Here is an 18,397-nt window from a genome sequence, read left to right on the forward strand (position 1 = left end):
TGATTTTGATATAATGGGTTGTTTATAACTGGTAGCGACGGGTAAGCAGAAGCGCTTGCAGTGTCCAGTATATTTTCGTGTTCTTTTGAATAAGGATAAACTGATTTATTTTGAGCTCCTTCGCTCCATTTTCTTTTGGTTGTCACTGTGTACCTATTTCCTGTGTTTGTTGAATTTAGGACTGTTCTATAGCTACTGCTGTATTTTAATTTTGCTTCTTCAAAAGGTAAATTTTCATTTGCCATTATATATTTAATACCCTTTTGTTTTTCAAACTCAGCGCATTTGTTTCGATCTAATGCTGAATGGTTTCCAAAACATAATATACAAGTGGGATCTGTTAAATCACATACATCTGAATCATGTTCCTGTCCGCACTTGCTGCATCTTTTCTTACCACGACATTGTGACGTAACGTGCCCGTACCTAATGCAATTAAGGCATTGTATTACTCTTGGAACATAAGGTTCCACTTGATATATCATTCGCTCAATGATTACTTGTTTTGGAATCATTTGGCCTCTGAAAGACACCACTATCGTACCCGTCTCCACCAGTTGATCATTTTCTTTTCGCTTTATTCTTTTAACGTTTATTACTTTAAAATTGCCGTATCTTGGAACAATAATACCTTTTAATTCGTTTTCTGAAATATTTTTGTCTACCCCTTTAATTACCCCACTCTTTTGAGTAAAAAAATTTGGAATATATAAATCGTAATTTCTTTCTATTAACTTTTTACATTCCACTAAAATATTAGCGCTTTTATATGTGTTACATTCAATTTTAATTTTATTTTTTCCTATAATATTAATATTAACAATATTATCTTTAATTGCAGGTACTGCACCTAAAATTAACCGAGCTGTCGCGATACGATGCAATCGGCCGATGTTCCCTTCCTTATTCTGCATAAAAACAAAATAAGGACCTTGGTCACCTTGACTGTATTTATTTTTCACCTCTGACATTATGGACTGGCCTATATTATTATTTGTTTTATTGCTTACCTGATAATCTGGTAAAAAGTTTTTTGGATTTGTTATCGGTACCTGTTTTGATTGTGTATTAATATTAATATTTATAATTTCCTCAGACTGTTTTTGTTTTTCATTAACTTCATAATCCATATTACTAGCAACATCGTCAATCCTTCCTCTGTCAGGTGGATTTCCTCTGCCATCTGAATTTAATTCCATTTTTTGGTAAAAACAACAACAACTCTAATAATTAGCACTTCGATCACACAGAGAACTATTCGCTTCCGCTGCTACAATCGAACTGGTCCTGCTCATTGGAGAATCAAAAATCTTCCTTAGGAATGTTCTTTCACAAAAACATAGTCGCTCTTCGTTTGCCTTTGTTATTATGTTATCGTCCTCGTTTCGCTACCATCCATCACTACGGGTAGTATGATTGTTTTAAATAGTTGTATCTTTGTGTGTCAAACCTGGACCCTAACCAAGGCAAATATGAATAAACTAGCCACAACAGAAAGGCAATGTAAAGAGCAATGTTAGGTATACGACTGTCAGATAAAAAGAGGAACGACTGGGTAACATCACAAACGAAAGTCGAGGACATAACAACAAAAGTTGCCAAACTTGAATGGAGCTTCGCAGGTCACACTGATAGACAAAAAGACCAACGTTGGAATGCAGCAATACAACATTGGAGATCTTACCAAAGTAAACGACCGAGAGAAAGACTACAGATGAGATGGGTTGATGGTAGCTATTAGACCGGTGGAAGGAGACCGGTGGAAGGAGTTGGGAGAGGCCTATGTCCAAACGTGGACGATAGAAGGCTAAGAAGAAGAAAATCTTTGTATGTCTTGTTAATTGTTTCGATTTGATAAAGTTTTGAAGAGCATAAAGGCATCTGTTGCCGACTCGTATCCTTTTGTTTATTTCTTGTTGTCTGTTATTGTCTTCAGTTATTGTTGTTCCAAGATACTTAAATTCTCTGACGAACACTGAAAAACCCTAAGAACAGAAAATCTGCTGGTAAAGACGGAATAACGAACGAATTACTAAAATATTCTAGAGCAACAATTAACAACATTAATTAATAAAATTACAAAACACAATCAAATACTAGAAGAATGGAAAACGAGCGGACTAATTCTACTGTTAAAAACAGGAAATAAAAAACAGCCAGAAAACTACTTAAATATAAATACTACACTACCCCTTTCAGTATAATAGGGAATTTCTCGTAGATATCATAAAAACTATTGAAAACGTCTACTAAAACAACAACATGGAAGTCAGAATAGATGGTCAACTTACAGAACCTATAGATATAGGCAGCGGAATAAAGCACGTGGACTCATGGAGCCCTATTATCTTCAATAATTTAAAAATCGATGAAATCATCAAAAGCGCCAACAAAGGAAGAGGATACAGAATGGGAAACAAAGAAGTAAAAGTATGTATTCCATTGCGCAGACGATGCAACATTGATAGCCCAGGATGAAGATAGTCTGCAAAAATTAGTCCATATATCTAATAGCACAAAAAAATTCAACATGACAGTAGTATCTCAGAAGACGAAAATAATAGTAATCAACAAAGAACCAATCAGATGTAAAGTACAAATTAATGACATCAGTATTGAACAAGTAATGAAAACAAAATACTTTGGAATTGGACAAAGAAGTGAGAAATCAAGTACAAAAGCAAATAGAATGGCAGGATACCTTAATAACACTATATGGCGGAACCGACATATTAACACTGAGATGAAATCAAGAATTTATAAAGCCAGTGTTAGACCAATAATGACATATGCATCAGCAACAAGACCCGGCACAGCCACAACACAAACACTACTGGAAACGGTAGAGATGAGATTTACTGAAAATACTCTGAGATATCGAAAGAGGAGGGAAGACATTATAGGAAAAAATAACGTACAGTGTATAAACGAATGGACACTAAATAGGAAAGAAGAATATAATATCCAGATAAGCAGAATAAGGGAGACCCGTGTGGTCAAGATAGCAAGAGATAAATCACCTATCGACAGAAGAAATATCGGACGACGACGGTGCAAAAGATAGAGTGGCAACCTTCCATAGAAGTATTAATCCGTCAACCAACAAGCAGAATTGCTTATAAAGAGGAATAAGAAGATTTCATTACATTGTGAAGTTACTTTTAATTTTTTGTTTTTACCTTTCGATTCGAACAACATTTGTTAGAAGAAAACGCAACAAAATATTGAGAATATAATTAGATCCTATATAGAACTCGAAAATGTTGACTAGAGAAAAAAGGGTTTTGAAAAAGTAGAGCTCACAAAAATACAACACTTGAAAATAAAAAACTAAGAAAATCATTTAAATTCATAATTTATTTTTTTTTTCATTTAAATATCGATAGAATGGCAACGTCGCACATAATCGACTGATCTCACGACTGAGATAGAATAACAGAAAGAGACCTCGGCCGCGGCGGTTCCACGTGCCTGTGTGCGTCACGCTCACGCTCGTGGGAAAGTTCCGCCCCTGACCGCGGGTGGCTGCCGTTCAAAGTGCCGACCGCGTGCCTGCGGTTCGTCTCCCCCGCATACGCTCCTTACAATCGGCTAGCGGACGTCAAGGATCTGCTGATTCATGGGTATTTACACGTCCGCGAGTACAAGTTGCCAGAGCGTGATTGCCACATTTACAGTTTGTCATAGAAACTATTACTTTTGATTTCATCGTCATCCAGCCTTCTGCATCCAAAGTTGAGCATAGGCCTCCCCTAATTTCTTCCAGTTTTGTTGATCTTGGGCTTCCTGTAATCAATTCCCAGCAATCCTTTTGACGTTGTCCATCGTGTAGGTGGTTTACTTCTTCATTTTTGATGTTTCGAATTTCTAAACCTGTTGTCCTATTTAAGTGATTTTTTTAATATGTTATAGCCTTATTCTTTAACAATATCGCTGTAATAATAGTGTTGCTAAACAGGTAAATGTTCATTCTATACCGGGTGTACGAATCAAACTGTGTTTTTTCTCAAAGTTCGCATCACCCTGTGGAATATTCTAGCATTTATAAAATACTGAAATTAAAACCCAACTAAAGCTTTAGGTTTTCATAAAATTATGTTTTTTGATTCATTTGCTTATATTTTTAATCAATACAGGGTGTTTTTAAATAAGTATGGCAAACTTTAAGGGGTAATTCTGCATGAAAAAATAATGACAGTTTGCTTTATAATTGTATGTCTGCAAATGCTTCTTTTCCTGACTGTTTGTATTACTAATTGTCCATTAGTTTTAACGACGAATCATTATCAGTAGTAATTGCACCAGAGCTCTAAAATTCTACATTAATTTTAGAGATCGAGTGCAATTTGTTGCGATTATTTCATGAATAAAACTGTTCAAAACCAAAATTTTATTGTAATTTATTTATGTAAGTACATACAAATTAGTACAATTAAACACACAGTTGTTATAAATATTTTACGGTTGAAAGTCATCACTTTTATAATTTTTAAAACATTAATTGTCATTAATGTTACTGAATGTATTTTTTCATAGCAACGAAGGGCATCTGACGTAATATACTTGACGACGGGAAATTATCAAAAATTATCAGTAGTAATTGCACAAGAGCTCTAAAATTATTGAATTTTTCCCGAGTGTCACTTTGGCAGTTTTAATTTCACGAGCCGAAGGCGAGTGAAATTATGTTAAAGTGTCACGAGGGCAAAAATTCTATATTAATTTTAGAGTTCGAGTGCAATTTGTTGCGATTATTTCATGAATAAAACTGTTCAAAACCAAAATTTTATTGTAATTTATATATGTAAGTACCAATTAGTGAAATTAAACACACAGTTGTTATAAATATGTATTTGACGGTTGAAAGTCATCACTTTTATAATTTTTAAAACATTTGTCATTAATGTCACTGAATGTATTTTTTCGTAGCAACGAAGGGCATCTGACGTAATATGCTTAACGACGGGAGATTATCAAAAATTATCACCTTAATTTGCATGTCTGTAGCTTTCTATTGGTCAGAATCTCCTATGAATGAAATAATCAATAGTAATACCACTAGTGATTCAATTTTCGCGATAAATCTGTCGATTTACTTCTAAACGAAACTGAGTTGCTTGAAAACACCACGAGTCCGTAGGACGAGTGGTGTTTTCTTTAAGCAACTCAGTTGAGTTTAGAAATAAAAGACAGACTTATAAGATAAATTAAATCACGAGTGGTATTTTATTAGACTATTTCACGAACAAAGTGATAGGTCAAAAATTCAGTAGAATGAGAGGAAGGAATTTAATAATAATACATTTGATCTAGGTAACCCAAATCTACCCATTTTTTGAATAATTCACAATTAGTCATAATCATGAAATATTTATTATAACTATAAATAATTTGTTATAATTATTTTTTACCTATAACAATAAATAGTTGAAGGCCCAGTCTTTTAGAATGAATGCTAGTCTTTCGTTGTTATTTTCTGCATCTAATTTGTAGTTGCGATCCACACAGAACATCATAAATTGTCTCCATATATAAGACTTAGATTTTCTTGTGTTACTCGGTATATTTTCTTCAATGTTTTGGTTTATAACTTCGTTTGAAGTACCACCGAAACGACTCATTTTGACGTATACAGCTACAATAATTTTTTTGGCAAACGTCAAACTTTGCTTTGCGATCGGTATCCATGGTTACGTCGTTGAAAACACGAAGCTGATAGACCAATCAGAATTGAAAGACAGTTGGTGTTTTCGCGATAACACAAGCTGTCTTTGGTTTGTGATTGGTCAGATTACGTGAAAATTTTAAGATAAGTGAAATAGTCAGTCTAATTAAATTTCTGTAGCATTCTATTGGTCAGAATCTCCTATGAATGAAATAATCATTTTAATGAAAATGATTAGTTTCCAATTACAGAGTATTTTATTCAGTTTTTATGTTTATTTTGGCGATTTAATATTTCGTGAAATGAACATCAGATCGAAAAACTAAAAAATACGTCTTCAATATTTTTCAAAAATCTATTGAATGGTACTAAACATGACCCCCACGGAGAGGGGTGGGGGATAAACTTAAAATTTTAAATACAAACCCCGCGAAATGAACATCAGATCGAAAAACTGCAAAATATACTTTCAAAATGTTTTTGAAAAATCTATCGAATGGTACCAAACACGACCCCCGCGGAGGTGGGGTGGGGGGTTACTTTAAAATCATAAATGGGACCCCCAAATTTTTATTGCAGATTTGGATTATTTACGTAAAAATAAGCAACTTTTATTCGAGACATTTTTACGAATTATGGATAGATGGCGCTATAATCGGAAAAAACGATTGTTGGAAATGGACAATTAAATTAAAAAATGGAAAGTCCCCACTAAAATGAAAAATTTTACTTACTTTTTTTGGTTTTATGACCTAATAATCATAACCCAATAGGTCCCCATAACGCTTGAGTACTGCAAATTTAGCATAATTTGCTCCCCTACCATATTGATATCAGGATAAACTAGTTTGGCCTAGGCTAAAATAGTTTCTCTTATCGCGTTCAGACAACCTAGTTTGGCTTAAATCAAACTAGTTTATCCAAACTCTGTTGAGCTGTTTAGAGCAGCACTACTTATCAAAGGTTAAGATGTAATGATCGCCAACCTTCTTGAATTCTTGAAGGAGACGACACTTCAAGAAAAAGGTCAAAATATTTGTCAAAAACTAATATTTTTTAGTTTCTTACTGTTGGTATTATAAAAAATTGGAGAGTGGGATATTATTTGGCAACACTGGTTAAATCCTTTCGTCTCGTTTATTCTCCTGCATCTCAGAGGAGCAGAGCAAGAAAGACGAGGTCGCACGGTAAGCGACCAACGCCGGCGGTGGCGGTACCCACAGTACCCACTAGTACCCACGGTACCGACTCTCTCGTCGGGTATAAGAAATGAATCACGACCATATTAAGATACGCGGTACGCGCGTGGGTGCAGAAGGATAAAGTACCACGCGCTCTACCACGCTTTGACACAAGGTCGTACTCGAAGAGGGTCCGTATATCTTATTGGTCATTATGGAATTTCTGTACTGATATTTTTATTCTTTTTCTGTGAAAAATAAATTCTTCTTCGTGTGCCTCATCCTTTAAGGACATTGGCGATCATTACAGCTAATTTTACTCTCTTTGCAGCGGTTCTGAAGCGTTTTGTTGTTGTTTTTCCACTCCACTGCTTTATATATTTCAACCAAGACATGCGTCGTCCCCCAGTCCTTTTTGTTCTTCGACTTTCCTTTCATATTTATAACCAATCACCAGTCGCATCAACTCATATTTTTCATTTTTTAGTATGTGACCAACGTAGCACATTTTTCTTTCCTTAAGTGTTAAGTATGTTTTTCTTTTTTCATCATCATCATTCTTTTTGCATTATTCCTATGCGGGATCGGCTTCCCTAATTGCATTTTTCCACACAATTCTATCTTGGGTCATATCAATGTCAATCCTCTTTACCAACATGTCCTGCCTTATCGTCTCCCTCCAGATCTTCTTTTATCTTCCTCTCCTACTCCTTCCAGGAATCTACACTTCAGCTATTCTTCGTATTGGGTGATTAACGTCTCGACGTTGAACATGACCAATCCATCTTAACCTATGCTCTCTCATTTTGGCATCAATTGGTGCCACACCTAGACTTCCCCTAATGTTTTTCTTTTTTAATATTTCTTAATGTTTCCGTGTTTGTTATGTGTTGTGTCTTGTATCTGTATCCATGATGTTTTCCACATTCTTCGATAACACTATAACACCACATCTCAAAGCTGACAAGACTTTTTTCAAAATGGATTATTTTTCAAAATAGCCTGAATATTTTTCAAAATGCACTCCTTTCTGATGTAGAAGCGACTACAGTAGAAGAAACAAAGAAAACACACATCAGTCGTACCAAGAGATGGAAGTTACTTTAGATTTAGAGTTACATTCTGATCAGGGACAAAATTTTGAATCAGAATTATGGCAAGAATTAATGAAAACCTTGGTTATTAAGAAAACACGCGCTACGCCTCTCCATCCGCAATCAAACGGAATGGTAGAAAGACGTAATAGAACTGTTTTTCAATACCTTTTAATGTTTGTCGCTGATAATAAAAACTATGTTAAATAATATATGGAAATCTAATGAGATCAAACTGGATACTAAAGTAAAAATCTTCAATATTAATGTAAAGGCTGTATATGGATCACAAACTTGGAGAATAACAAAACACAACACTGAAAAGATTCAATCCTTCATCAATAAATGCTTAAGAAAAATTCTAAAAATATTTTGGCCCAACAGGATCACAAACTCAAACTTATGAAAAAAAAGAGAAACCAGAACCAATACATAAATAAATAAGAAAGACAAGATGAAAATGTTTGGGCCATACTCTGCGGAAATCGGACACAGATATAACAAAACAAACATTGGAATTCCAACTTCCAGGAAAACGAAAACAAGGGAGACCGACAAGTACGTGGAAGAAAACAATTATTAAAGAAGCAGAAAACGTCGGCCTAACCTGGAAAGAAGTGAGAGATGGCCTATGTTCCAGTGGGAACGAAGAGAATAAGTGAGGAGGTGTCAATCAAAATCAATCATGTCCATAAAAATAAAAAAATGAGTTAGCAGCTGTTTCATAATAAAAATGGTGGATCCGATTCTGTGACGTTTTGGGTTTCTGTTAAAAAAAATTATGTCCTGTTTAAAATAAATACACAATATTAGGGTCCCAAATCAAATGAGATCATACAAGTCTCAATCATACAAGCACATGTCCATTTAGCTAATAGCAGCGCCCGGATTTGGTCATGTGATTAAAATATTAACGAAAATCATCAAAAAGTAAACATATTATAGAATGACATTCTATTCCATCTTACTGGAGAGCAACCAAAATCAAACATGTCCCATAAGACTTCAAGCAAAAAAGATCATGTCCATGAAATCCAATCAAATACGAACATGTCCTTTTTTTAAAACGTATTTACAGGTTTATTTATACCTTCAGATTTGAAATATTTACTATAATAAGTTAATTTCACTAAATAAAATGATATTTGCTAATTTAACCGACTTTCAGTGTAAGGTTATTTGCTAATACTTTTTTTGCGATTTCCCTAAAACTTCTTAAGGTGGACAAGCAGGGCCCCGTAAGGGTTGATGGCGCCTGTGTGCAAAAAAAGGATTTTGGCGCCCCTTAGGCATTTTAGTTCATGTTTATTTATTTATTTTTTAGAAAGTAGGTCGATAGGTGCTTGAAATAAAGTAAAAAACTGAAGTTTAGAAGTCATAATGAGTTTTCCCCGAAAGTGCTTCATTTTTTTGGTTATTTCACGTTGAAATATTCGATTTGGAATTTGACGAATAAAAACGTTTTTCTCATCAGCTCCAATTTTTCTTTCACTAGATCTATAGACTTCATGAATACACCATTTTTTTCGTTTTTTTTATAAGCTACATTTTTGATAACAATAATTTTCGATAAGATACTTAGTTTTTGAGTTATTTACGAAAAACCGTCTAAAAATATGTTTGTTTTGTTGAGAAATAAACATTTTTACTCGCAAATAACTCACCATATAACTTTTAAACCTATATTTTTTCACCACCCAGAAGGGGTTTTATTCACCTCCCAAGCAAAAGCAACCAACGACAAAGTCCAACTTTGAAGTGGAGGATAAGGGTAGAACCTACATCCAAATTTTCGTGCAATTTGTTGATCACCCTGAAAATTTCACGGTATCGCCGTATTTCACGTCCATTTACTGGGCTATAGGTATAATAGAAAAATAAAAAATAGGCTATTGTAGTAGCGCTATTTTCTGAGACATTGCTGTTGCAAATTCATCAATTATATCTCTTAACATTTATACCATCAACAATTTCTTGTTCAATTGCTAATGTTACTAGCCCAGGCAATCGTTCTTGAAGCATTGACCAAATGATTTTTAACTTTGAAAAATATCTCTCGTCAGCAGCTAAAGATACAGGTAATGTCAAATGAATTCTTAGTGAAATGCTTACGTTTGGAAGGTTGAAGATTAAATTGATTTCAAATATATATTGTAAAATACTTAAGGGGTCAGGATCATCAGACAATGAAAATAACTTTTTAATTGCATTAAACAAATCACTGGAGTCTATACCTATCCTTATTATCCTGATCTGTCAGCCATTCTTCAAGAACAAAACAACGTTTTAAAAGATCACTGTCACTTAATTTAAATATATTTCGTGTGTATTTATACCTAATCCTCTTTAATTTTTTAACTTTTGTTTTAAAATCAATTTTTATTTTTTTTTGCAAATTACTTTTCAATTTTTGACCCTGGGTTTTGGCGCCCCTATAAACGATGGCGCCCGTGTGCATTGCACACTTTGCACGTATGGTAGGTAGCGGGGGCCCTGTGGACAAGATTGGTTTTGATTGACACCCCGTCAAGTAAGTTTACTTCGTCAGCTGTGCTGTGTTTAACTGTCATCATAGGTCCAGCTACCAAAAATTCATATTACAATGTTTATCGTCGAATGGGAACCAATGAAAACAATGAAAATAGTAGAAACAACGGAGAACATGGGTATCAAACGGTCGAATTAGAAATACCCCCACCAAGCATGGAAGAAATTAGGTATGCCATAAAAACGCTTAAAAACGATAAATCCCCTGGTATGGACAATATTGATGCCGATCTATTTAAAAAAGACGGTCATTAACTCATAAGTAAAATCCATCAATTAATAGAAAAGGCTTGGCAACAAGAAATAATGCCGAAAGAATGGTGTGGTAGTAATATTGTACCAATACACAAGAAAGGAAAAAAGCAATCATACATGAACTACAGAAGAATCTCACTACATTATATTATATTATTTTATACGTCGCATTGATTTTAGTGAGATTCTTCTGTAGTTCATTAGATTCCTTTCTACCTTTCTTGTGTGTTGGTACAATATTACTACCACACCATTCTTTCGGCATTATTTCTTGTTGCCAAGCCTTTTCTATTAATTGATGCATTTTACCTATAATCAATGATTTTACTTATGAGTTAATGACCGCCTTTTTTAAATAGCTCGGCATCAATATTGTCCATACCAGGGGATTTATTGTTTTTAAGCGTTTTTATGATTTTATGGCATACCTAATTTCTTCCATGTTTGGTGGGGGTATTTCTAATTCGACCGTTTGATACCCATGTTCTCCGTTGTTTCCACTATTTTCATTGTTTTCATCGTTTTCTTCAGTGAAATTTTGGATATTCAGAAGCTCTTCAAAATATTCAGCCCATCTTTCCATTATTTTGTTTTCGGCAGCCAGCATTTCTTCATTTTTATTTCTCACGAAGTTGGATGTTCTTTGAATAGAGGCCTATTTCGCCTCTGTATTTCATATTTCATGTGTTTGATTGTCTCTGGTTATTTTGATCTTACTTCATTTACACAAAGTGATAATGCCAGTTCAGTTATAAAACCTACGCACACCGTATGGCGTATGGCGCCACACTCTAGCTAGTATCTATCCTACGTGTAATTTACTTCTCGCGGAACTGTTACATGTTACATCCTACTTCCTACGGATTAATTTATTTATTCTTGTTGAATGACAAACATTATAATGTTTCTATTTGGTTTGAGAATGGATAGAAAAATATAAATAAAATTCTATTTTTTATAAAATAAGTAGAGTTAATAATTAACCAATAGGCAAATCAACGAAGCACCAAAAAGCTCAAAACCTAATAATTTTGTGCAGTAATACTCTGGGCTAATTAGCAAAATTCATAGAAAAGTTATTTACCAGCAATTTTATTGCTGGAATCGAATTATAAGATCCTATATATTAATAATATAGGTATGCAAAGTCCGCAGATAGTGTGCTACTTTTTTTATAAACAAAATGGCACCCCAAAATCGTGTTTTTTTCAATTATTGTTCTATAACTCCGAAGATTTTAACTTTACACCAAAAACACTCGAATAAAAATTCACCCCAACTTACTTCTACATAGAGGCATGTTTTTCCTGATTTACTTCGACGAAAATTTTCCTCGGAAAATGTGGGTTTTCCCAACAAAATCTCGAATTTTCAAATAAATTTTTTGGGCAAGTAATTATTTATCAATAATTAAATAACTTGGTGAAATAAAAGATTTCTTAGTACAGATTATAACTGCAAAAGCCGGTGAAAATTAAACGAATATTTTAGCAACAATTCAATTGTTAATTAACAATTTACAGTCGCAATAACAACCAAAATAATCATGAGACATTGATCAAACTTTGAAAGATTACAAAAATTATCGATTATTAGTTTAATGGTTATATTTTAATTAAAAATTATAAATATATTTTTTTGTAATTTACACGCGCGAAAGTAGAGTAATACAGTACTGTAGCTAAAATTTTCACTCGAAGCGACGATCGCCGCGCGAAGTACACTTAATAAATAAAATTATAGTATTATGTATGCTGCGTGTCAGTCGCTTCGAGTGAACATTTTAGCTCCGGCTCTGTATCAAGCCTACTTTCGCGCTAAAAATTACAAAAAAGTATTTTTAATCTTTGATTAAAATATAACCATTGAACTAATATTTGATATTCTTTGTGAGTAATTAGATTGTACCACAGACTCACTTTTAAGCTTTAAAACAGTTAAAGCAAATTATAAACAACGGAGCAATCGTATATTTACTTTGCTGTTTCATAACTTTTTTGCCAATGGTTGAAAAAATTTTTTAAAGCATTCATTTTCAAGACCTTTGAAATACGCATTTTAAGTATTTTTTAAAATTAGAATATAATAAACAATTTCTGAGAAATGTTAATTTGTTTATAACTATTTTTTAAACATTTAAAGATTATGCAACAAAATAAAAGATTTATATTTTGTCGACAAAATGTTAAATAGGCATCTCATCTTTATAAGATTTCAAAGTTTGATCAGTGTATCATAATTATTTTGGTTTTTATTGCGACCGTAAATTATTAATTAATAATTGAATTGTTGCTAAAATATTCGTTCAATTTTCACCAGCTTCTGGAACTATAATCTAAACCAAGAAGGCTTTTTAGTCACCAAATTATTTAATTATTGGTAGATAATTACTTATCTAAAACTTTATTTGAAAACTAAAGATTTTGTTGGAAAAACCTGCATTTTTCGAGGAAAATTTTTGTCTGAGCAGATCGGGAAAAACATATCTCTATGCAGAATTTAATTGCGGTGAATTTTTATTTGAGTGTTTTTGTTGTAAAGTTAAAATCTTCGGAGTTATAAAGCAATAAATGAAAAAAATACGATTTTCGGGCGCCATTTTGTTTATAAAAAAAGTAGCACACTATCTGCGGACTTTGCGTACCTATATTATTAATATATATATAATCATTAGCTTCGATTCCAGCAATAAAATTGCTGGTAAATAACTTTTCCCAAAAATGGCCTATTCTCCGATAATCAGCCCAGACTATAAGATGAATCGTCATGCAACTTTCTGCGTTCGATTCAAGAGAGTGTCAAGAAATTTTGTGAACTAAATTTATCTCCGGGAGATGAAAATTGCATTTCGTGAATAGAATAAGAAAAAGGCATTTTCAAAATACATCTCGAAGAGATGAAAAATGAAAAATTTCGAACTCGGGAAATATTGACGGAAATGAGGTCAATTTTTATACACGGGGGTTTTGGGGGTCGCTGAACAAGAATTTCATGAAATGATGGCCTTCGATGTACCTGGTGCCCAGGTTGGAACTCGTCACCAGGTTGGAACTCGTCACCAGGAGTTTTACGTTATAATCATTCAAAATCAGTCAATAACCATTTACTCGGGGGGTTTTGAGGGTCGGTAAACACGAATTTCACGACGGCGATGTTCTCCGAGGTACCTGATGCCCAGGGTGGAAGTCGTCGCCTGGAGTTTTGTATTATAATCATTCAAAATCAGTCAATAACCATTACTCGGGGGGTTTGAGGGTCGTTGAGCACGAATTTCATGACGGCGATGTTCTCCAAGGTACCTGGTGCAATGGTGGAATTCGTCACCTGTAGTTTTATGTTATAGTCATTCAAAGTCAATAACCATTAATAGGGGGTTTTGGGGATCGCTGAGCACGAATTTCATGACGGCGATGGTCTCAGAGGTACCTGGTGTCCATAGTGGTACTCGTCGACTGGAGTTTTATGTTATAATCATTCAAAATCAGTCAATAACCACTACTCGAGTTTTTTTATTACACTCATCAGACAAACTATCTCAACTACTTTGAATAACTAAATGTGCGGAAAAATATTATTATCAAAATTTATAATACATTCCGAATACGTTATTAATCCTCCAAACCAAACCAACCCCCAAATGTTATCAAACATATTTCTCTAATGATGTCCACATTTTTACAAGAAGTGTCTACATAATTAATTAGGGAATATCCTGTCAGTCAGTGTATTATCTTTCAAGTGGCCCGACTGGGTGTGACTGGTGTGACGTGTGACCGCTTAGAATATATATTTGACCTTTTTCCTTAAACTAATTATGTTTCTGCGAAATAGTCTTAAGTTTGGAACAAATTATCGGCGGCTACTAGAGGCAAAAACTTATCTTTTGGAACAGAACGGTCAAAAAACGGTACACCAAGAAAACAAACAGGTTGTAAAAATATTTACGAACGAAAGTTTTACTTTTAATATTAACAAGGAGGGTTGAAACCAGTTAAACAGTGCCGGATTTACCACTAGGCCGCGGCCTAGGGCGGCAAGCAAAAGGGAGCCGCAGCGTTTTGTAAAAAAAAACTTTTTTGGTAAAAAAATTTTACTAATTGAATTCAAATCAGTAAACAATATTTCAAATAGGAGAATGGCTATTCTACTAAACACGTGGTACGGTATTTTACAACGTTTTGACAAGAGTAGCAAAACATTAACTGCTACAGACTTGAAGGTGACTTGCAACATACAAATCTCTAAAGGAGTATGCATTGAGTCTGAAAGACAACTTTGATTCCTATAAAAAAAGAGGAAAAGAGTTGTCTAAAAATAATGTCTAAAATTCTTGAAATAAAAAGACGTCCGAAAAGAAAAGCTCTCCCTGGCTAAGACAAATAAGATAAATCCACTGAACCCCACTTTAATGGCAAAGAAAACTTAAAGATTCAATGTTGTAATTTATTGCCCAATAGCCGTAAAACTTCGCTGGTGGCTTGAGACCATTGTTACAGGGCCTGTTTTACTAAAATCTTCAAATTTCAAAAAATGTGGCTTAGGTCCCTTATTGCCCCGAGCCCTTCAATTGACACGCTTTATTCAGAATTGAATTAAGGGTCCGAAGTTTATTTCAGTCTTAATGAAGAATATGGATTTAAAACAACATCATCAATTTCCAATGAAGAAATCGGGGTAGACGTTTCTATTTTGACTAAAAAGTATGTTGAAGGTATATTTACTTTGTTGAAGGTATAGGTATTTGATGAAGAAAGAGAACCTCACAACAACAAGATTACCAAGCCTCCGAGAAATATACTTTTGGAGTATCTGAAAATCATTCATGAAAAACAGTTAACATTAGTTCCGAATATGGACACGGCTTTGCGCATTCTACTATGCATGATGACATCTAATGCATCTGGAGAAAGATCATTCAGCGCGTTGAAAAGAATCAAAAACTACTTGAGTAACTCGACTTCTGCCGAAGATTCTAGATTGACTAGTTCGGCCAGTTTTGTTTCAAATGCTGAGATTTTTCAAGCCTTAGACTTTAAAAATTTGATCAAAGATTTTGCAGCCAAAAAAGCTAGAAAAGTGAGTTTTTAGAGTTTAGATAATATGATATTTATTATAAGAGAATAATTATTAATGAACTGAACGATCTAGAAGTTTATTTATTGTATTCTTATGCCTAGTTGCACCAACAGATCTTAAGCTTAAAGCGTGCATTAACGAAACATAATATGCGTTGCACCATTGAGTCTTAGATCAATTTTCAGCTTGCCACAATGGATTGTCATGTGGATTGCATTGATAAGAATTAAAAATCATGGTGCAACGTATGTGACACTTAAATCGGCCCTATTTATGAGCTGAGCTGGGTTAAGCTGGATCTTAAAATTTGTTGGTGCAACCAGGCATTAATATTTTTATTTTTCAATACCGTAGCCTATTACTAGTACAGTTCATATTATTTTGCTTGTTCTTTTACTTTTATAATGTCTTTTCAACTCGGCTTTTTTTAGTTTTTTGTTGTCATCTGTACTTTTCCCTCCGAATGAAACAAATGGTATTTAATTTTAACAATTAACTACAATAATAATTATTTATAATATAATCATTTTAGCAATATTAATAATTTTACAAATATAGTCGGTTCGCTAAACTCAGACGCAACTGGCTAGATATTTTAGTCGATATTTTTTTTGTTTTTGCCAGTTTTGCAAAAATTGGCAAAATTACTAAATATTTAGTGATTATTAACTATTTAAAAATTATTTTTTGCCAATTTTGCTAAAATTGGCAAAGTTACCGACTAAAATATCTAGAAAGTTGCGTCTGAGTTTAGCGAACAGACTATAACTGCTATTTGCTAACATTTTGAATTATATATTTTCTATCTTCTTCTTAAGGTGCCTTCTCTATTACTGAAGGTTGGCTATAACTACAGAAAATTGTTCTCTATCTTGAGCGGTTCTTAGTATCGAATGTGTGTCCATGCCTGTCCAGTCTCTCACGTTCTTCAGCCAGGAGCATTTTCTTCTTCCTGAACCTCTTCTTCCTTCCACTTACCCTTCCATTATGAGCCGTAAAAAGTTGTATCTTTCTCCTACGTAACTAATTTCCTAGATTACTCGTTTTTCTGTTTTTTACAATATTTAAGAATTCTCTCTCAGTCTCCATTCTTCTCAGCACCTCGTTGTTGGTCACGTAATCTGTCCAAGAGATCTTCAGCATCCTTCGAAAAACCAACATCTCAAAGGCTTCTATAAATATAGAATTCTTTCTATAATTTTCTTTTTCGAAATTTCTATAAATATAGAAATTGTTAGAGCTGTTTTGGGGTTTTAGCCAAATTTGCAAACCGAGATTATTTAATTAGTAAATAGATTTTAACCCATTTATGTCCGTATTCAAATAGAACATTAGAGGCATTTTTATTCATTTATGTTATACTTTGTATTACGAATTTTAAAAAGTAAAATTAAAATAAACGTTTTAATTATTATTATTATTAAGTCTTTATGCTTTAATTACATAATCGTGAAGTCATCTGGGGCCGCTCGGGGTAATTTGGCCTAGGGCCGCAAATACCCTAAATCCGGCACTGCAGTTAGAGTGCATTTGACGCTCTCTGAACTAACTAAAATAAAACGGCTCTTGTTTCGGTTTACAATGAAATGTTTTTTTATTATTTTTATTAGTTCTACTCCTAATCTGAGTATTGGGAACTAATCTTGTTGGAATTTTACCGTACTGGACAGGCGAGTTGTGAGATGCAATTTGATAGATCTCTCTCGGTCTTCTTAGCTCAGGCAATTTGTTGGTTTCCAAATTTTAGAAGCCACGAATGGTGTAACCAGAAGATTAGTTCTAATAAAGTTTTATTTTTGATATTGTTAATATTAAAAGTAAAACTTTCGTTCGTCTTTAGAAGATGCCGCCACGGCATCCTCGCCATCATGTTATTGCGTTTGTGAACCGAGACCGGCGGCCCGAATTCCAGAGGGCCCGAGACCGAGGGGTTTTGTGATCGAATAAAAAATGTCAATTTGGCGGTATTTGAAACTGAAAATGTTTTAGCTAATTTTAAAGAAAATTTTTCAACACTTCGTCATTTTTCAAAATTTTAATATTTTTCAAAAATCCTAGTTGATGGTATAGGAAATACCGTATATTTCAATATTCACTTTCAAATTTTATATTTCACCATATCTATTAGTCCCAATCACAGCAGCAGTGGTGCCATGTTTTTATTTTCACGGTACCAGTAGATGGCCCATAAATCGTTTAATTTTCAATATTTTTTTATGAAAATTGTTTTTCCACCTACCTCTACCGAAAGTATACTTTTCCGGACCTGATTGTAGGGGGCAAAGTTGTACTTTTCCTCTCTAGGGAGGAAAATATTTTTCCTCCCTAGGGAGGAAAAGTAAAAGTGACGTCATGGTATTTCATTCATGACGTCAATATATACTTCGTGATACATTCGTCAATACATTCGTGACAATATATACTTATTGACGCCCTGTACAATATCGCTTTTCTATTACGTAAGTATCTATACATTTTAACGTTTATTTAAAAACACTCTGTATTTTGCAGAATGGTAAAATACAGTAAATTGTTATTCTGATTTAACAATGTTTACATTAATAATTTGACTTATATTT

Source organism: Diabrotica virgifera, chromosome 3 (assembly GCF_917563875.1).
Source record: "Diabrotica virgifera virgifera chromosome 3, PGI_DIABVI_V3a".
Taxonomy (NCBI): Eukaryota; Metazoa; Arthropoda; class Insecta; order Coleoptera; family Chrysomelidae; genus Diabrotica; species Diabrotica virgifera.